Raw genomic sequence first — 19839 nt, 5'->3', positions numbered from 1 at the left:
CTCTTTCATATGGAATGGGTGGTATGGTTGGCTATATCCTAGATAACTGCACCACACACATCCTGGCAACAGTGTCCAGAAAACAGTTGCACCTTCAAGCACAATCCTCAGATTACAACCCATGAATTGGAACAATTCAACCAGCAAATTGCTTTTGATATGCAGGTGAGCTAAGATGGGATGTGTTAGACCTGTCATCTTTTGGTGTGGTTTACCCTGTCTTTTTGCATCTGACCTGTTTTTTACTGTGTGCAGAGTTTTGTTTTCTGGGTACTTTATCACTGCTGGCCAGTGCTAAAGTGCAAGTGCTCACTGTCTAAAATGTAGTGGTGTTTGGTTTCTCCATAATTGGCCTATTTGATTTACTAGTAAGTCCCTAGTACAGTTCACCAGGTGTGCCTAGGGCAGGTAAGTCAAATGCGGCTTGTGGGCCTGCAGCACTGATTGTGCCACACAAATGAATAGCCCTGCAAACATGTCGCAGATCTGCCGCTGCAGTCTTTGTGTGCAGTTTAAGCTGCCATTTCGACCTAGCAAGTGCACCCACTTGCCAGGCGCAAACCTTCCTTTTTATTACATATACGGCACCTCTACTATAGGCCCAAGTTAGCCCCATGGACAGGGTACAGTCTACTGTTATTTTTTATAAGTCCTGATAGTGAAATACTGCTAATTTCGTTTTCACTACAGCAAGGCCTGTCTCTCCCAAAGGTTAGCATTGCAGCTGTCTTGTAATATCTTGCAAGTGTATCTTCCAATTGAGAGCTGATAGAAAATTGGAGTTTGGTGTCTCTGGACTCACAATTTAAAAACACATCTTTTAGTGAATTTGGTTTTTGAATTGCAGATAGTGAAATGCAACTTTTCGAAAGTTACCTTTTTTCTATATTAACCATTCCATGTCTCTACCTGTTTCTGAATACACGTCTGGGTCAGGGTGACAGTTGGGCCCTTGTGCATTCACTCTAGACTGTCACACAAAGGGAGCTGCGATGTGCCCTGCATATCCTGATGGGCCATCAGCAGGCTGATGAGCGTTCCTGAGCCACAGTGGTGGGGGGAGTTGACATTGACACCTGAATAGGGCTGTGCCTATCCCCACACAAATAAGTCTCCACCCCCTGTACTGTGTCTGGAGCCAGGGTAGGGAAGTGCATGGTCTTGTGCACTACAAAGACCTTTCTTTGAAGTTTGCCAGCTTCAAAGGCAGAGTTAGGAATAAGTACTGGACCTCTGACACCATATACTGAGAACACTTCTGGATTGAGGACACTCAGCCTGGAAGAAGAGCTGTGTTGTTGTCAGGAGGGACAGACACTTTGCTGTTTGCTTTACTGTGTGGACTTTTCCTTCTACATCCTGATTTCCAAGTTTCTCCAAGGGCTTGAGTTGAGCTTGCATCCTGTTGGAAGTCTCAGGGCCATCAAAGACTTCATCTGCCAGCACCTGGGCTCCTCTGCAGGAAGCCATTCTCTGCCAAGTGGTGCCAATTACACTTCGGGGCCCTTGGAAGGGGATTCTGGTGCAACAAGAAGAAAAATCAATGCATCAACTCCAAGTCATTTCAACCCGACACATCATCATAAAACGAATGCATTACTGCTGCCTGCACTGAAGCGTGGTCCCCGCTCGACGCAATGACCACGGCTTTCAGCGCAGGCCCTGACTTTTCGCCGCAGTGCCTCCAACAAACCGCCACTGTATGAGTGTCAAGCAATGCATCACTGAAGTCTGTAACACACCGTTCCGACTCCGACACAGTTCCCGCTTTAGTGCTGTGGAATCAACGCGGCGCAACTTGACTTTCGACGCACCATCAACACATCATCTCTGGGTGCCTATTTCATCATGGACACCACACCGCAGTATGGAACTAAGGTATCATGCCTGCAAACAATGCATCACCTCCCCTATGCCATGCGTCGTTCCCGGACGTAGACGGCTCAACGACTCTGCACCGCCTTAAGGAACCGACGCGTCCCTGTCTACAGCGACACATCACCTCCTCTGCGCAACACTCTGTCCCCGAGTGTCACTGGGCCAACGACCTGCATAGCAGTAAGGAACTGTCACATCACCGGCTTTTCTGACGCCTCACCTTCCCTGCTCCACGGATTGTCTTTGATTTTTAACACATTTGAGGAACTTTGTCCTGGTAAAGCGGAACCACTGATTTCTAAGAACTTTAACTTTATCTAACCTTGAAAATTCATATCTTGAGTTGTGTTTGTAGGATTTTTGTCATTTTGGTATTATGTTAATCAGATAAATATTGTCTATTTTTCTTAACTGGTGTGGAGTCTTGTTGTAGTGTCTTTACTGTGCTACTGTGTGTGTACAAATACTTTACACATTGCCTCCGACAGAAGCCTAACTGCTCTTGCCAAGCTACCAAGGAGGTGAGCATGGGTTATTCTGAGGGTGTAACTCACTTACCCTGACTAGAGTGAGGCTCCCTACTTGGACAGGGTACAAACCACTGCCAACTACACACCCCATGTCTAAGAGGCTGGCCTATGTTTCGCCATGGCAGTATATAGTTTTGTAATTGAATATATAACAGTTATGGCCCACAATAATACTGAGCTAATATTGTACATCGGTCAGCACCTAATTGGAACACACACCTCTTAACTTCACATAAGGCATATCTGCTAGGAGGGTTGTGCATCACCAGCACTGTGCGGTCAAAAACCTGTGCATTGCTAAATGAACAGGCATGGAATAACTGAAGAAATCTGTCAAACATTGCTGGTGAGTTTGGAGGACTTTAATGTAGTCCATTCCAGCACATTAAGCATGAATAGAGGGCAATACATTTGGTTTGATGACAATTGATGGTCAAGTGGCAGAACCCGTTTTCAGAGGGCCATGGAGCAATCAGGAGTTACTGGGCCTAAGTGTGGGGTTTGAGGCCTTTTACTCCTGATGTCCCCAGGCCTGACTTACCATGGGTCCGGAGCAACTGGGCCAAGTACTCCTTCAACACTTCTCTCAGTAGTAGCAGGAGTTGAGCAGTCCAAGGCTTCTCGGGGGGAGGTGTATGCAGGTGGGTGAACATAGGCTAACAACTTAAAGAGCATTCAGCAGCAGTAATAAATAATTGACTAGTCAAATACTTGCTTGTATGAAAAAAGAGTATTTATATGGAAAGACAAAATGAAATAAGGCAAACACAAACAATACACACAGTCCCCTGGGGTCGGGCTCTAGTGTTCAATAGATAGATCCCTGAGTCCCACTTGTTTCTCACTACGGTAGTAATTATTCCCCATTCACTATAGATGAAATTCAGGTTAGGCCGCAGTATTAGTCAGACTCTCAGGAGTCCCACTGCAACTCTCGTTCAAAGTCGAAATTGTTCCAGTGTATAGGGCAGAACAGGTTCCCCTCCAAGCTTTCCGGCCCAGCGATCAGTCTAACCTGCTCCTGCAAGGACCGTGCAACCAGAGTTTCTGCGGGCAGTGGCAGCAGCTGATGTTGGTGTGTAGCACTCATGGCTTTGCAGGGGTGGTGACTGAGTATCTACGCCACTTCCTCTGGTAAGTTCCTCTGATCTTTCCCACAGGTAGGGAGTTTGCCACTCCAGTTCTAATCCTCGGTCGTGGCTTGTGCCTGCATGGGTCACCACAGGGGCCTCTCTTCTCAGCGACGGTTTGTACCAGGTATGATTATTGTCCTTTACAATAACCCCACCTGGCACACACGGTCACTGACCTCACTTCACACATAGGCAATGGGCACTGGCCCAATCGGCATGGCAGCAATCTTCACGATGCCCCACTGTGGCATATGAGGTCGCTTGCTTCCCTTCACACAGGAACTATGGCCTGATCCTGCACAGCAGCAACCTTCACTGCACCCCCTCTGGCATATGAAGTAACTGACTTCACTCCGCACCCAAGCCACGGCCAGATCTCCATGGCAGTAATCTTCACGGCAGTCCCTTCTGGCATACAGGATTGCCAATCTCTTTCCACACACGGGCTAGGCATGGCATGGCAGTGATACCAACAAGGCTGCCCGTTCTGGCATCCGGGAACATCAAATTGAACCTGCACGTAGGCAATGACCCGATTGGTACATGTTGCATATACTTTACTTGTGTGAGCGTCTGACATTTCATCTCGGTATGGGGAGGGGATGGGGAGATTAAGTGATGGGCGCCAAAGCTGAACCACCGAAAAAGAGTAAACAGTGACACGAGCAGGAATCAATGAAAAAAGAGTCTCCCAAATCAACACATAAATGCAGAAGCGTAATGTTAACAGTAATTGAGTGGTGCTCTGTTGGAGTAAACCAAACACAAAAAGGAGGGACAAAGAGGAAGCAACCACTAGCAAGCAATCATTTTTAAACTGCAATCGAAGGGACAAATAAATAAGGTAATTGGCAGGCTGTAAACCCACAGAGGGAATACAGCATGTCTCGAAGAGACAGCACATGCGCTGCCTATGCTCAACCTAAAAAAGAGACATTTAAGCAAAATATGGATCATGGAATGTTTGGCGTTTGAATTGCGTGGACAAAAGCCTTTTTAATGCAGTATTGAAGAGATAGTTCTCAACAAGCCATGAAAATCCATTCCACTCTGTAATCTAAAGATTACATCTCTTTTCTGTATATCAGGGACCACAACGAAATAGGGATTAATGCCCTTTGAACCTATCCACTGGGAAAAGGTTTAACAGAGCTATTAGTGGTTAAATAGGAGAAATCAAGGTTAGAACTTACGACTTGCACCTTTTCTCTTAGTAGCCATTTCAGTTTACATAAACGTAAGGGCCAAAACATTTGTGAAAATGGGAATCCGTGTCGTGGCTAGAAATCAGTGCATGCAAAATTGCAGGTAACTTAACCACTTTCTGTCTAAAAGGGCCTCCTTAGTTAAAAACAACAGTTTACCCTTGTTTGTATTATGCTCAATTAGAAATAGTGGACTACTCAAGCACTAGCGAGCAAGTTCCATGCATCAAGATGACATTTTAAGCGATTAGCTTCAATAATCATATTTACGGGGAGTTCCAACAATCTTTTTCTACACAGGGCTTTAGGAGTGCCCCACAGATATCTTTTGTCAACTGCAAACTATTCTGCTACATATATGGGGGCTTATTTACAAGCCCCTGGCGCGTCACTTTTTACCATATTGACACACCGGCGGCTCAAGGGGCTTGTAAATATGCCCATGGTTTGGCCAATAAAATATCACAAACTAGTCTTGAAAGCGGTTCAAGAGAGTAAAACCCATATATGGCTTTGAACCATCACATGGCATTGACTGTCCCCAATAGGGAGCACTTCAAGTAAGAGAAATTTGTTAACCAATTCACTTTGGAGTGAAATTTTCATCCCAAATATTCATAACCCTGGAGCTAATCCAGAGGTTCATTATTTAAATACCACTGGAATTTAGTAGATTTTTCCAAGAAAATCAACGTTTTGGTTTTATTGACAATACATAAAATGCCTCTGCTTCAAGTCTTTTTGTCATTAGGAATCGTAGTTCACATGAAGCTTGCTCCACGTTTGTCATGGTCCAAAATCCTTCAGAATGGATAACAAGAAAACACATTTGGGCAATTTCTTAATATGTGAGATACAAAATAATGAAAAATGAATTATCTCCATGGTTTCCATTCTGATTTTCCTTTACATAGTGTAGTTTAGCTTTTCGTATTGTCTTGGCCTTTGATTTCATGAGATACCATCGCAGGGGCTCCTAAGGGAGGAGTCTGTTATCCATGTAGATAATGAGTAACAGCACTAAGTGAAATTGTGTTTACTAGTTGTGAGTGGCCAAGCAGGGATGCACCATGCTACAATTCGCCCTTCACGTCTCTCAGAATAAAGAAGAAGAATTTAATTAAGTTACATATCATTCGTTTTATTACCATAATGAGAAGGTTTTTTTCAATGGATTCCATTTTAAAAATCAAAAATTAATTACATTCCAGAGGAAATGAATTTTTGTTCAGGCTGAAAAAACAAAAATGATATATGTCACTTTACTTTCTGTATAACAGAGCCACGAGTAAACTTCAAAATGTCCAGGGCCAAAGTTTGGCAGATAAAAGTAGTCTGAAAGTAGTCCTTTTCAGGAATAATAATGTGATGTGAGGTTTCTAGCTGATATGGAAACAGCAAACAGAATCCAAAACAACCATGTTTCAGAATAAGCAGAAGCTCGACCTTTTTTTAAATTATTGTCACAACAATGTACGAAAATTATATAAATGTACAATCCAGAACCCTTTGCCTTACATTAGATATGGGATAAGGTACCCAATGCAGTACATTAAAAAGATATTCCAAGTCACCAAGACGTTCTGTGGTTATATAGAGGAACAAGTCTGAGTTCCTTTATGAGGTTATGGAACTCTAAGGTGACTTGAAGTATCCGTAAAATGTACGGTAAAAGGTATTTTGTTCCTTCTAAAACATGATGACACCATTACCCTTCCTGCAAACAACTTAAATACTTGGTGACTGGCTCATTCATATGGAATGGGTGGTATGGTTGGCTATATCCTAGATAACTGCACCACACACATCCTGGCAACAGTGTCCAGAAAACAGTTGCACCTTCAAGCACAATCCTCAGATTACAACCCATGAATTGGAACAATTCAACCAGCAAATTGCTTTTGATATGCAGGTGAGCTAAGATGGGATGTGTTAGACCTGTCATCTTTTGGTGTGGTTTACCCTGTCTTTTTGCATCTGACCTGTTTTTTACTGTGTGCAGAGTTTTGTTTTCTGGGTACTTTATCACTGCTGGCCAGTGCTAAAGTGCAAGTGCTCACTGTCTAAAATGTAGTGGTGTTTGGTTTCTCCATAATTGGCCTATTTGATTTACTAGTAAGTCCCTAGTACAGTTCACCAGGTGTGCCTAGGGCAGGTAAGTCAAATGCGGCTTGTGGGCCTGCAGCACTGATTGTGCCACAAAAATGAATAGCCCTGCAAACATGTCGCAGATCTGCCGCTGCAGTCTTTGTGTGCAGTTTAAGCTGCCATTTCGACCTAGCAAGTGCACCCACTTGCCAGGCGCAAACCTTCCTTTTTATTACATATACGGCACCTCTACTATAGGCCCAAGTTAGCCCCATGGACAGGGTACAGTCTACTGTTATTTTTTATAAGTCCTGATAGTGAAATACTGCTAATTTCGTTTTCACTACAGCAAGGCCTGTCTCTCCCAAAGGTTAGCATTGCAGCTGTCTTGTAATATCTTGCAAGTGTATCTTCCAATTGAGAGCTGATAGAAAATTGGAGTTTGGTGTCTCTGGACTCACAATTTAAAAACACATCTTTTAGTGAATTTGGTTTTTGAATTGCAGATAGTGAAATGCAACTTTTCGAAAGTTACCTTTTTTCTATATTAACCATTCCATGTCTCTACCTGTTTCTGAATACACGTCTGGGTCAGGGTGACAGTTGGGCCCTTGTGCATTCACTCTAGACTGTCACACAAAGGGAGCTGCGATGTGCCCTGCATATCCTGATGGGCCATCAGCAGGCTGATGAGCGTTCCTGAGCCACAGTGGTGGGGGGAGTTGACATTGACACCTGAATAGGGCTGTGCCTATCCCCACACAAATAAGTCTCCACCCCCTGTACTGTGTCTGGAGCCAGGGTAGGGAAGTGCATGGTCTTGTGCACTACAAAGACCTTTCTTTGAAGTTTGCCAACTTCAAAGGCAGAGTTAGGAATAAGTACTGGACCTCTGACACCATATACTGAGAACACTTCTGGATTGAGGACACTCAGCCTGGAAGAAGAGCTGTGTTGTTGTCAGGAGGGACAGACACTTTGCTGTTTGCTTTACTGTGTGGACTTTTCCTTCTACATCCTGATTTCCAAGTTTCTCCAAGGGCTTGAGTTGAGCTTGCATCCTGTTGGAAGTCTCAGGGCCATCAAAGACTTCATCTGCCAGCACCTGGGCTCCTCTGCAGGAAGCCATTCTCTGCCAAGTGGTGCCAATTACACTTCGGGGCCCTTGGAAGGGGATTCTGGTGCAACAAGAAGAAAAATCAATGCATCAACTCCAAGTCATTTCAACCCGACACATCATCATAAAACGAATGCATTACTGCTGCCTGCACTGAAGCGTGGTCCCCGCTCGACGCAATGACCACGGCTTTCAGCGCAGGCCCTGACTTTTCGCCGCAGTGCCTCCAACAAACCGCCACTGTATGAGTGTCAAGCAATGCATCACTGAAGTCTGTGACACACCGTTCCGACTCCGACACAGTTCCCGCTTTAGTGCTGTGGAATCAACGCGGCGCAACTTGACTTTCGACGCACCATCAACACATCATCTCTGGGTGCCTATTTCATCATGGACACCACACCGCAGTATGGAACTAAGGTATCATGCCTGCAAACAATGCATCACCTCCCCTATGCCATGCGTCGTTCCCGGACGTAGACGGCTCAACGACTCTGCACCGCCCTAAGGAACCGACGCGTCCCTGTCTACAGCGACACATCACCTCCTCTGCGCAACACTCTGTCCCCGAGTGTCACTGGGCCAACGACCTGCATAGCAGTAAGGAACTGTCACATCACCGGCTTTTCTGACGCCTCACCTTCCCTGCTCCACGGATTGTCTTTGATTTTTAACACATTTGAGGAACTTTGTCCTGGTAAAGCGGAACCACTGATTTCTAAGAACTTTAACTTTATCTAACCTTGAAAATTCATATCTTGAGTTGTGTTTGTAGGATTTTTGTCATTTTGGTATTATGTTAATCAGATAAATATTGTCTATTTTTCTTAACTGGTGTGGAGTCTTGTTGTAGTGTCTTTACTGTGCTACTGTGTGTGTACAAATACTTTACACATTGCCTCCGACAGAAGCCTAACTGCTCTTGCCAAGCTACCAAGGAGGTGAGCATGGGTTATTCTGAGGGTGTAACTCACTTACCCTGACTAGAGTGAGGCTCCCTACTTGGACAGGGTACAAACCACTGCCAACTAGACACCCCATGTCTAAGAGGCTGGCCTATGTTTCGCCATGGCAGTATATAGTTTTGTAATTGAATATATAACAGTTATGGCCCACAATAATACTGAGCTAATATTGTACATCGGTCAGCACCTAATTGGAACACACACCTCTTAACTTCACATAAGGCATATCTGCTAGGAGGGTTGTGCATCACCAGCACTGTGCGGTCAAAAACCCGTGCATTGCTAAATGAACAGGCATGGAATAACTGAAGAAATCTGTCAAACATTGCTGGTGAGTTTGGAGGACTTTAATGTAGTCCATTCCAGCACATTAAGCATGAATAGAGGGCAATACATTTGGTTTGATGACAATTGATGGTCAAGTGGCAGAACCCGTTTTCAGAGGGCCATGGAGCAATCAGGAGTTACTGGGCCTAAGTGTGGGGTTTGAGGCCTTTTACTCCTGATGTCCCCAGGCCTGACTTACCATGGGTCCGGAGCAACTGGGCCAAGTACTCCTTCAACACTTCTCTCAGTAGTAGCAGGAGTTGAGCAGTCCAAGGCTTCTCGGGGGGAGGTATATGCAGGTGGGTGAACATAGGCTAACAACTTAAAGAGCATTCAGCAGCAGTAATAAATAATTGACTAGTCAAATACTTGCTTGTATGAAAAAAGAGTATTTATATGGAAAGACAAAATGAAATAAGGCAAACACAAACAATACACACAGTCCCCTGGGGTCGGGCTCTAGTGTTCAATAGATAGATCCCTGAGTCCCACTTGTTTCTCACTACGGTAGTAATTATTCCCCATTCACTATAGATGAAATTCAGGTTAGGCCGCAGTATTAGTCAGACTCTCAGGAGTCCCACTGCAACTCTCGTTCAAAGTCGAAATTGTTCCAGTGTATAGGGCAGAACAGGTTCCCCTCCAAGCTTTCCGGCCCAGCGATCAGTCTAACCTGCTCCTGCAAGGACCGTGCAACCAGAGTTTCTGCGGGCAGTGGCAGCAGCTGATGTTGGTGTGTAGCACTCATGGCTTTGCAGGGGTGGTGACTGAGTATCTACTCCACTTCCTCTGGTAAGTTCCTCTGATCTTTCCCACAGGTAGGGAGTTTGCCACTCCAGTTCTAATCCTCGGTCGTGGCTTGTGCCTGCATGGGTCACCACAGGGGCCTCTCTTCTCAGCGACGGTTTGTACCAGGTATGATTATTGTCCTTTACAATAACCCCACCTGGCACACACGGTCACTGACCTCACTTCACACATAGGCAATGGGCACTGGCCCAATCGGCATGGCAGCAATCTTCACGATGCCCCACTGTGGCATATGAGGTCGCTTGCTTCCCTTCACACAGGAACTATGGCCTGATCCTGCACAGCAGCAACCTTCACTGCACCCCCTCTGGCATATGAAGTAACTGACTTCATTCCGCACCCAAGCCACGGCCAGATCTCCATGGCAGTAATCTTCACGGCAGTCCCTTCTGGCATACAGGATTGCCAATCTCTTTCCACACACGGGCTAGGCATGGCAGTGATACCAACAAGGCTGCCCGTTCTGGCATCCGGGAACATCAAATTGAACCTGCACGTAGGCAATGACCCGATTGGTACATGTTGCATATACTTTACTTGTGTGAGCGTGGTTTCCACGAGCGCTTGGAGATCACGCCGAGTGTTATGTTTCAAGGTATGATTCTAGAGAGCGGTTAATGTGATTGCGGTTAATGGGGCATTTTGTAATAGAGTCAGACTTGTGAAGACGGATTAAACTCTCCTTGTACCCTCTGATTCTTTTCCGTCATTTTTCCTCTTGGATGCACCTACCTTTTCCCACATTGGCGACGAGCGGGCACGGATTTGCCCATGCATATTTAAGATTTGTGATTTTTTGGGGGGAAAATTCAGGAAAAAGAATTATCGCATTTTGGCTATTACTACCTTAACTGATTGGATACATTTTTCTTGTGCTACTAAGCAATTACGCTACAGAGTGATTTCCAACATGTTTGATTTTTAATTTTCTTGCTTCTTCGTTTACCCACGAGAGTACCGCATCTTACCTCATGCGAAATTACCGAGGTTAGAAAGGAACTCCTTCGCATGAATATTTCCTACAGAACACAGTGAGTATAAGGAATTGGAAATGGCAGAGGATAATATATTTTCTCTTAAATAAGTGAGTATTGAACGCTGTTGTGCATTTTTTAAATTCCATCACGGTTCGCTCACCACCTTGAAATAGAATCCTCTAACCTGTTTGCCTCCCATCTCATTCTCCTGAGTTTTTGAGCACACACGCACGTCATAAAAGGAAGACAAAACATCACTACGTTACGCTGCACTCTGACCCTACGTGCCTCCATATTGAATTAATGTTATTTCATCACAGAGATCGACGAACAGCTGATTTAAAAGTGCAGCACTTACGTTTTCTTTATGAAATTAAATACCTGATGCCGCACGATCGTCGTGTGTGGTGAGGCACTTACTACAGAGGAAGGAAATTTTCAAAAACACGCATACCGCGTGTTGTGAGGTACTTTATTGATTGTCACTTATTATTTTGTTTTATTGTTTTTTTTTTTTCTTTTCTTCCTTCCTCAACTTTACCTTACGTCCCAATAGGCCTACAAGGACATAAAAACTACTGAACTACTACTACTGAACTAAATACATTTTTTTTTCTTTTTCTTTCCTTTTTGTGCGTGTGCCTTTAAGCATACTTTAATAATTTGTAACATTACCTGCTAATAGTTTTATTTGTTACGTGACATGTCGGGTATCGTTCCACCTCCTTCCTTCCTCACATCATCAGGTGACCCTCCTATGCCATGGGAGGTGTGGGAACCTGTGTTTCTGGCTTATGTTGAGGTTTTGGAAGGAGAGGATTGTGAAGCTGAAAGGAAATTATCTTTGTTAAAACATTGTCTAGGAGGATTTGGATTAAAAGAGTTTAAAACATTACCTGCTTTAGTTAATCCTGGGAGAATTAACGTATACCAGTACGCTTCTTCACAACTCAACCTACGTTTTGGAAAAAAAAAAATGTTGTCATGGAAAGATTCATTTTTTACTCACGCAAACACTGTCCTGATGAATCGATTGAAGATTATGTTTCAGCACTCAGGTCCCTTCAAGCCTCTTGTGATTTCGAACGTATCTCATATGAACAGGTACTGAGAGACAAAATTCTAATGCGAGCCAATAGCAAAAAAGTTCAGGATAAATTGTGGTCCACCTCTGATTTATCATTAAAGGCGGCCATCGATATCGCCAAACCCAACGAACATTCTGAGGAATTCGGAAAAAAAATTAGAGGCAATGAAAAATGAGGTGTGTTTAGTGTCAACAAAGAGTCCAAAGACCTTTATAAACACAAAAATACTTTTAATCCAAGGATTGACAACTCCAACAAAACTGAGAGCAAATACAAGAATTCGAACACAAAAATTGAAAGACGCAATCCACCTCTACTCTGTTTTAGATGTGAAAGTAATAGTCATTTAGCAAACTTTAAGGGTTGTCCTGCTATTGATAGAGTTTGTTCTAAATGCAATAAGAAAGGCCATTTTAGTAAGCGCTGTAAAACTACTCCGAGGAAGGTCTATTATATACAATGTTCAGATGATGATAGCACTCCCTATGATAATGATGAAAGTGAAATCAACACTGTGATTAATGTTTGCAGTGATGATGGGGTTTCAAAATTTCTTTCCTGTTTCATCAACGTTGATGGTATCAGTTTGAAATTTTTAGTAGACTCTTGTGCTTGGTATTCCATCATTTCTTCAAACGTTTTCTATGAGAATTGGCCAAACAGACCCCTTATTCACCCTGATGTATCTCCTGGGGGCTACACTGGGTACAAGATTGACTTAATAGGTTATTTTTCTGCAGATTTAAAATTCTCTGGCCGCCATACCTTCAGCAAGATTTATGTTGCAAAGTCAGGGAAATCCCTTCTTGGTTGGCCACACCAACATGAATTGGGCATTAGACTTGATCCCAGAGCCAATCCACCGGTTTTTGCAATTGAGTCGTTTGCTCATTATAAACCTATTTCAGTTGACAAATTAATCAGAGAATTTCCAGGGTTTTTCAGTGGAAATCTAGGGAAATATGAAGGATTTGAGCACGTTATTAAACTTCACGAAAATGCCACTCCCATTCGTCACAAAGTAAGGAATGTTCCACTTTCTTACGGGGACAAGTTAAAAGATATGCTAAAGAATCTTTGCAAAGAGGGCATCATAGAACCTATAGAGCCCTCCCTGTGGGTTTCTCCCATAGTTATTTCGGTAAAATCTTCAGGCGAACTCAGGCTGTGTGTGGATTTACGCAGCTTAAATCGTGCCATTTGGGTTGATGCACACCCTCTTCCCAATTTGCATGAAATGGTTTCTACTTTAGCCGATGCTCAAGTATTATCTTGCATTGATTTAGCAAGCGCGTATCACCAAGTAGTTCTTTCCGAAAATTCTAAAAATTTTACAGCGTTCATTACACCTGAGGGTCTTTTCAGATATTGCCGCATGCCGTTTGGCCTGGCCAGTGCCGCATCAGTTTTCCAGAGATTGATGAAAGAGACTCTGGAGAGATTATCTGGTGCCATTGCGTTCCAGGACGACATTCTGGTTTACGGAAAGAATGATGAGGAGCATGACCGCAATTTATATAATGTCATTGCAGCTTTAGCTGAGAAGGGCCTCACCCTTCGCTTGGATAAATGCAAAATAAAAGCAAGGGAAGTGGAATACTTAGGATACACAATCAGTGGGAAGGGCATTAAACCAAAACAAAAACACATTGAAAGTATTGTTAATGCTCCTTTACCTTCTTCATGAGAACAGTTAGTTGCGTTCCTTGGGTTAACTGAATTTTACTCAAAGTTTATCCCAAATAACTCAGCTAAAGTTGACCCTTTCAGGTGTTTGCTTAAGAAAAATGCTAAGTTCATATGGTCGAATTATATGACTGAAGCATTCGAAAAATTGAAGAAATTTATCGTTAATGCACCATGTTTAAAACCATTTGTCCCTGGAAAAACATGTATAGTTATGGTAGATGCCAGCAATTTGGGCCTTGGTGGTGTCTTACTACAAAAAGACAATTGCAATGAATGGATTGTAGCTTACGCTTCTAGAGCCTTAAGAGATGCAGAGAAAAACTATTCTGTTATTCAAAGATAGTTACTTGCTTGTATATGGGGTGCAGAACACTTTAGAAGTTTCCTGTGGGGTACTGAGTTTATTATCAAAACCGACCATAAACCACTTGTATTTTTGATGTCTCCTGGAGGTGGTAGATCTATGTCTGCACGGTTAGCCAGATTATCCTCGAGATTACAATCTTTCTGTTTTTGTATTGAGTATGCTCAAGGGAAGGCGAATATGCACGCTGACTGTATGTCTAGGTTACCTATTGCTAGTGACAAAAATTAACAGGATGATCATTGTGAAGTAGCTTTCACTACACATGATGTGAACTTAATACACAGTGGGAAACCAAGCTTGTGTGAGGATATCTGGATTTCTGAAATGGAAAAGGATGTTGAATTAAATACGGTTAAGAAATACATTGTGCAAGGGTGACCGGAATTAAGGAAATTGTCAGGTGATATGATGAGTTTCTCTAAGATTCATGATGAATTAGCTATTGAGAATGGGTTAGTCATGAGAGAGGACAAAATAATCCCACCTTTTGCTCTGAGAAACACCATCATGGAGATTGGTCATGAGGGACACCTTGGGATTTCCTTCACGACCTCTGTCCAAACTTTAAAAGTTCAAAGTCAACATGCTTGTTCGTCTGTTTAGTTGTTATTGTGTGAGTTGGTTACGGGGCACTACCACTGACGAAGTTCTGTGGTTTGGTCATTCAATTGATTTATTCGACATATGTCGGTTCCCTGTATTAATATTACCAACTTGCTCTAATACTCAGCTGGCTTTTCATTTTATGAGAGACAATTCTCTATATATGTGCAATTGAGTTCAGAAACTACGTGCTTCTACTTCCATAGATACCATTGATAGCACGGTCCATGATTGCCCATGCGAGCGCGATTGTCATAAAGTCACCATCATGACGGCCTGGACACTACGCTCACATAGGGCATAGCTTCCACTCGTGGGCTGACCCCCGTTGTTTTCCTAGCCTTGGTTTTTAAGATAAGCGTATTTCACATTGAGGTATTGTTTAATTTATAACTCTGGACTATACCTCTTATTTTCCTCAGAGCGGTGCCTCCTTTAACCTGAGCAGTTGCCAGGTGAGGCGAGGCGCATACCCAGAATTGTTCGGGTAAGTGTTAAACAATGAGCATCTTAATTATTTGATACGATGCATATACTAATATGTGTTTTGCATAATTGAATAATATTTCTTGTGCGTCTCGTGACCTATAATATATTGCTGTACCTTCCCGCTTACTTTTCATTGTGTTTGTTTTCACTTTAACAGGTAATTTCTCCTAGACCTAGTAAAGGTTCAGGTTGTATGATTTACCTTTTTCTCACGTTTAATATGCAGTAGCTTGTCGTGGTCCTGACGAAAGCTGGGGTACAAAATACCTATGAGATGAAACATGTAGACCAGATCCAACACAGTTATTTGTTTAAAACTGTCACAGCACTGTTTTAATTTGGGATCAAGGCAGCACTTAAATAAAAACCTTTTTGTGCCTTGTTTTCCAATTTTACCTATCACATTTAGTACACTCGCACTGCACACATCACCCCATACCATTTTGCAGATCGGTTCCTTTCATTGGAGCAACACATCTATAGTTGCATCTGGGACAATCTCTGAACTTCTACCAATGTTCATCTGGTGATGGATGGTTCTTTGAGAAGTCCCTGGTTTCCCAAATGATGAAGCGAGCCACTCTTTAGTGGGTGATGGGAACCTTTTTATGCATATATAGATCCTTAATGCATATGTATCCAGTGTGATATTTTGGCACGAACATTCTGTTATAGTATTTGGGGTACAGCTCTTCTTAAGGTCACTTGATTTTTCAGACTCACAGTCCTTTTTTTGTTAGATATTTCTCAAAGTGGCCTGAGGTGAAGATGGTCAAAGAGGTCACCTCACAAAGTGTGATTGAGTTCCTAGACAATATCTTTTGCAGAGAAGGAATTCCACAAGAAATTGTTATGGATAATGGACCTCAATTCATTAGTAAGGAGATGGAGTCATTCTTTGTAAAATGTAGCATAACCCATAGGAGAATAGATGTGTTCCATCCAGAGGCCAATGGTCAAGTGGAACGTTTTAACCGCGTCGTAAAGGAAGCGATCCAACTGTCCATTAAAGGGGGTCTTAATTGGAGTAATGTTTTGCAATCCATGTTACTAGCATATAGGACCTCTCCCAATTCAGCCACCTTGGCTAGTCCATTTGAACTTTTGAGAAGACGCAAACCAAGTACTAGTTTAGTCCCATGGTGGTTAAAAAAAGATTTGAATGATAATAAATTGACCGCTATCGACTATGATGTAGTTAAACGAAGGGTCAACGTGTACAAAAAAAAATGAAACAGGTCATGGATAAGAAGAGAGGTTCTGGAAGCAAACAAAAAATTGTTATTGGTGACCTTGTTCATTTGAGAAGAAAAGAAAATATTCCAAAAGGTTCTCAATGTTGGTCAGACCCAAAGAGAATTATAGAAGTGTTTAACAATGCGGTTAGAATAGAGGGAGGAAGTGTTTGGAATTTGAACAGGATTTTTTTGTTGAACGGCGTTTCCCATTCACCTAAGAATTCTTGCAAAAATATATGTTTGGATGATGTACATAATGATGTCTCCTCTAAACAGGATCCTGGTTGCTCCAATTGGGACAGTGATTCTTCCAGGAGGAAACGTGAACATCACTGTCCTGAGAGATTCAAAGATTATGTTATGGATTAGTATACATGATTCTAGAGAGCAGTTAATCTGATTGTGGTTAATGGGGCATTTTGTAACGGAGACAGACTTGTGAAGATGGATTAAACTCTCCTTGTACCCTCTGATTCTTTTCGGTCATTTTTCCTCTTGGATGCACCTAACTTTTCCCACAGTACAGTAGCCTTCTCCTCACAACTCACCACAGGAATCCACTCCCCAGGATCTCCCACTGGACTTCACTCCCTCCAGCACTTTCCTCTCCACACCTCACAGGGCACACTGGTCTTGGCAAGTAGGCAGCGACTGGTGCTCCAGGCTGCAGCGTCAGGTGGTCTTGGATATCCCTGGCTGATGTCCCCTCACCCACCTCGGAGTCTGGCAGGCCTAAGGCCCCAGCCCTAGTCACAGGCAGTAGTCTTGCAGAGCTTCTCCTGCACGCTTGATAATTTTGGGGGGCTTTACCTCCTCTTCTTATAGACCATTTCCAGACACCAAATGTGATTTAGGGTTTGAGTCTTTGAAGTTTGTGTTGGGAGTCTGCTTCCTTTTGAAGTGCCCACTCCTCTGCCTTGCCATTGCTCCAGAAAGCAGCCTGTTACAGCAAGAGAGACTCCACATCTGATAGCCCCACAACACAGGTCATAAGAACGACTAGAGGTTCACACCTGAATGTCAGGTACAGTGATGTGTGCATCAAAAGGTTAACACAAGGCTCAAGGCCTACTCGTTTATGATTCTCTTATCAGCCCTATCTCCTTCCAGAGAAGTGCCCAGGCCCCTTGCCGGTGAACTGTCCCTGAATTAAAGAGCCCCCTTTGAAGTGTACTGAAGAGCCTGGCTCTTCATCTTCTTCTTCCTCCAGTGTGTCCCTCGCAGCTCAGGGAATGCAGCAATCCACAAATCACCTAGGGTGGATTCATTTACCTCCTCATGCATCTTCAGTTAGCCCTGGCTCTCCCAAAATGGAACCCAGAGTCTGCCATGTATTGTACCATTCACAGACACACATACGTCCAGCAAATGAATAAAACACACATGCGCTGTGGAGCACTACATACTAACTTGATGTAGGCTAAGGGTGAGTTAACACACAGCAGAGGAACTTTACATGAGTGAGTGAGCCTCACTCCAGTGACACAGGTAAAAAGGGCTGTTCACTTCTACTGATCACTACACAGTATGCTGCCACCACCACGTTTGTGCTAATTAACTCTTGGTAAAAGCCAGCAGCCTTTCACCACAATGAGGGTAGCCCTTTGGGCGCCCCTCCAGGTCCAACAAGACTGCAATCAGGAGACAGGCCTTTGTCAGTGCGCACACTCATGACCCGTGTTCACTCATGACAATAAAATCAGCACCAGGGTTCCAGACATTGTTGCAGCGAGGTATTCAGGGCACGGTTACTCGTGCATCACCATGCTATGGACTTTTATGTCCCAACATCAAGGAAGAAGGAATATACATAAGCCTTGAAAAAGAGGCATCGTACTGCAGATGATACATGGTAATTAAAAAAACTGAGGAATGATTATATAAAATTAACATTGAATAATAAACACCAACTGCGGTATAGAATATGAGCGATTTGAAGTATGCCATGCAGCAGAAAGATTCTAAAAAAATTGTATAAATTGTAAAATGGGATAGAAGCTCATATTGGGGCACAAAGGGGTGTAGCTTCAGGGGGGGTGTTTGGGGCGTTACATCCCCCTAAAAATTGTGTGCTGTAGTGAATTGTTGGGAACAGGTGCTTTCAGTCGGGTATGGTGAGGTGTCTGTCGGATTTCACAGAGGATTTCTTTTTTTACATGCACGCATAGACTAAAACACACACACTCTCTCTTTCCTCTCTATTGTGAAGTTCTAAAAATGTGGATATTTTACAAAATATTTTGTTTAAATTAGCCTAACAATCTGCTCTGATATCCCTTTCCACTGCTCCTTAAGCCGTCCTCGTGTCCAGCTTCTCAGATAATGTACGTTAACAAGATGTGCCAGTGTGGTTGTTGGGAAATCTGAAGCTCACACCCCCTCCCCCAATCTTACTGACCAAGCTGCACTCCTGGGGTCACACTAGTGCATGAATGTGCAAATGCCGTAGACCAGGGGTCTTCAAACTGGAGGTGGGCCGCCCTAGGGGGGCCTCAAGGGATCCCAAGGGGGGCACCAGGGTTTGGCAAAAAGAAGCCTTGTACAGATAACAGTGCTTTGTTTTAAGATGAAAAAAATAGCGCCGCCAATCGGCTCTGTAATGGGCCATCACTACCATCTTTTGCTATTTATATCCCAGCTGGGAGTAGGTGTCAAAAGGGAAGGGACTCCAAATATTCTTCTAAACCCCCCGCCCCTACTTGTAATAGTTTCACTATGGATACTTGTGCGCGTTAGTAAGGCCTGCCTGACCAGAATAGTATGTTTGGCAATCATGTATTTGATTGCATTCTTAAAACAGTAACGGAATGGAACCGCAGTGTTTAAATATGCATAAACATATTAAAACAACGACAATTTTATAAAATAATTGTGAAAAATTCTGAGTGGGGCCCGATGATTTTTTTCTCCCCACTGGGGGGTTGCTGCATTAAAAAGTTTGAAGACCACTGCCGTAGACGAAAGGTCATAATCTAGCCACCCCATAGTCTTTGTAAGGTATCTAAAACTTGTGTTCATGGTACCAGAAGCGGAAGTAGCTCTAACGTGCCAGGAAGCCAATAAGGCAGCAGCACCCAGTTCTCATAAGAGTTTTTAGGGCTGAAGGATGTAAAGTTGCTCCATAGTGTAACTTCACAAATGTTCCTCTGTACACAAAAGTACTAGATTGGTTCCCAATAAATTCAAGTTTGCCTCATCATTGAAAGATGCGGGGAACATCTAGGGTCGTGTTTTATTAGTTTATATCCAGTACTGGCTGGAGACAGACGATGCTCTCTCCGATCTTCAAACTAGTTTTGGGAGGAGCGGTCTCGGCGCTGTTGATCAGACCTCAG

This window comes from Triturus cristatus, chromosome 3_1 (genome assembly GCF_964204655.1).
Source record: "Triturus cristatus chromosome 3_1, aTriCri1.1, whole genome shotgun sequence".
NCBI classification, from domain to species: Eukaryota; Metazoa; Chordata; class Amphibia; order Caudata; family Salamandridae; genus Triturus; species Triturus cristatus.
This window is presented reverse-complemented; position numbering follows the sequence as displayed.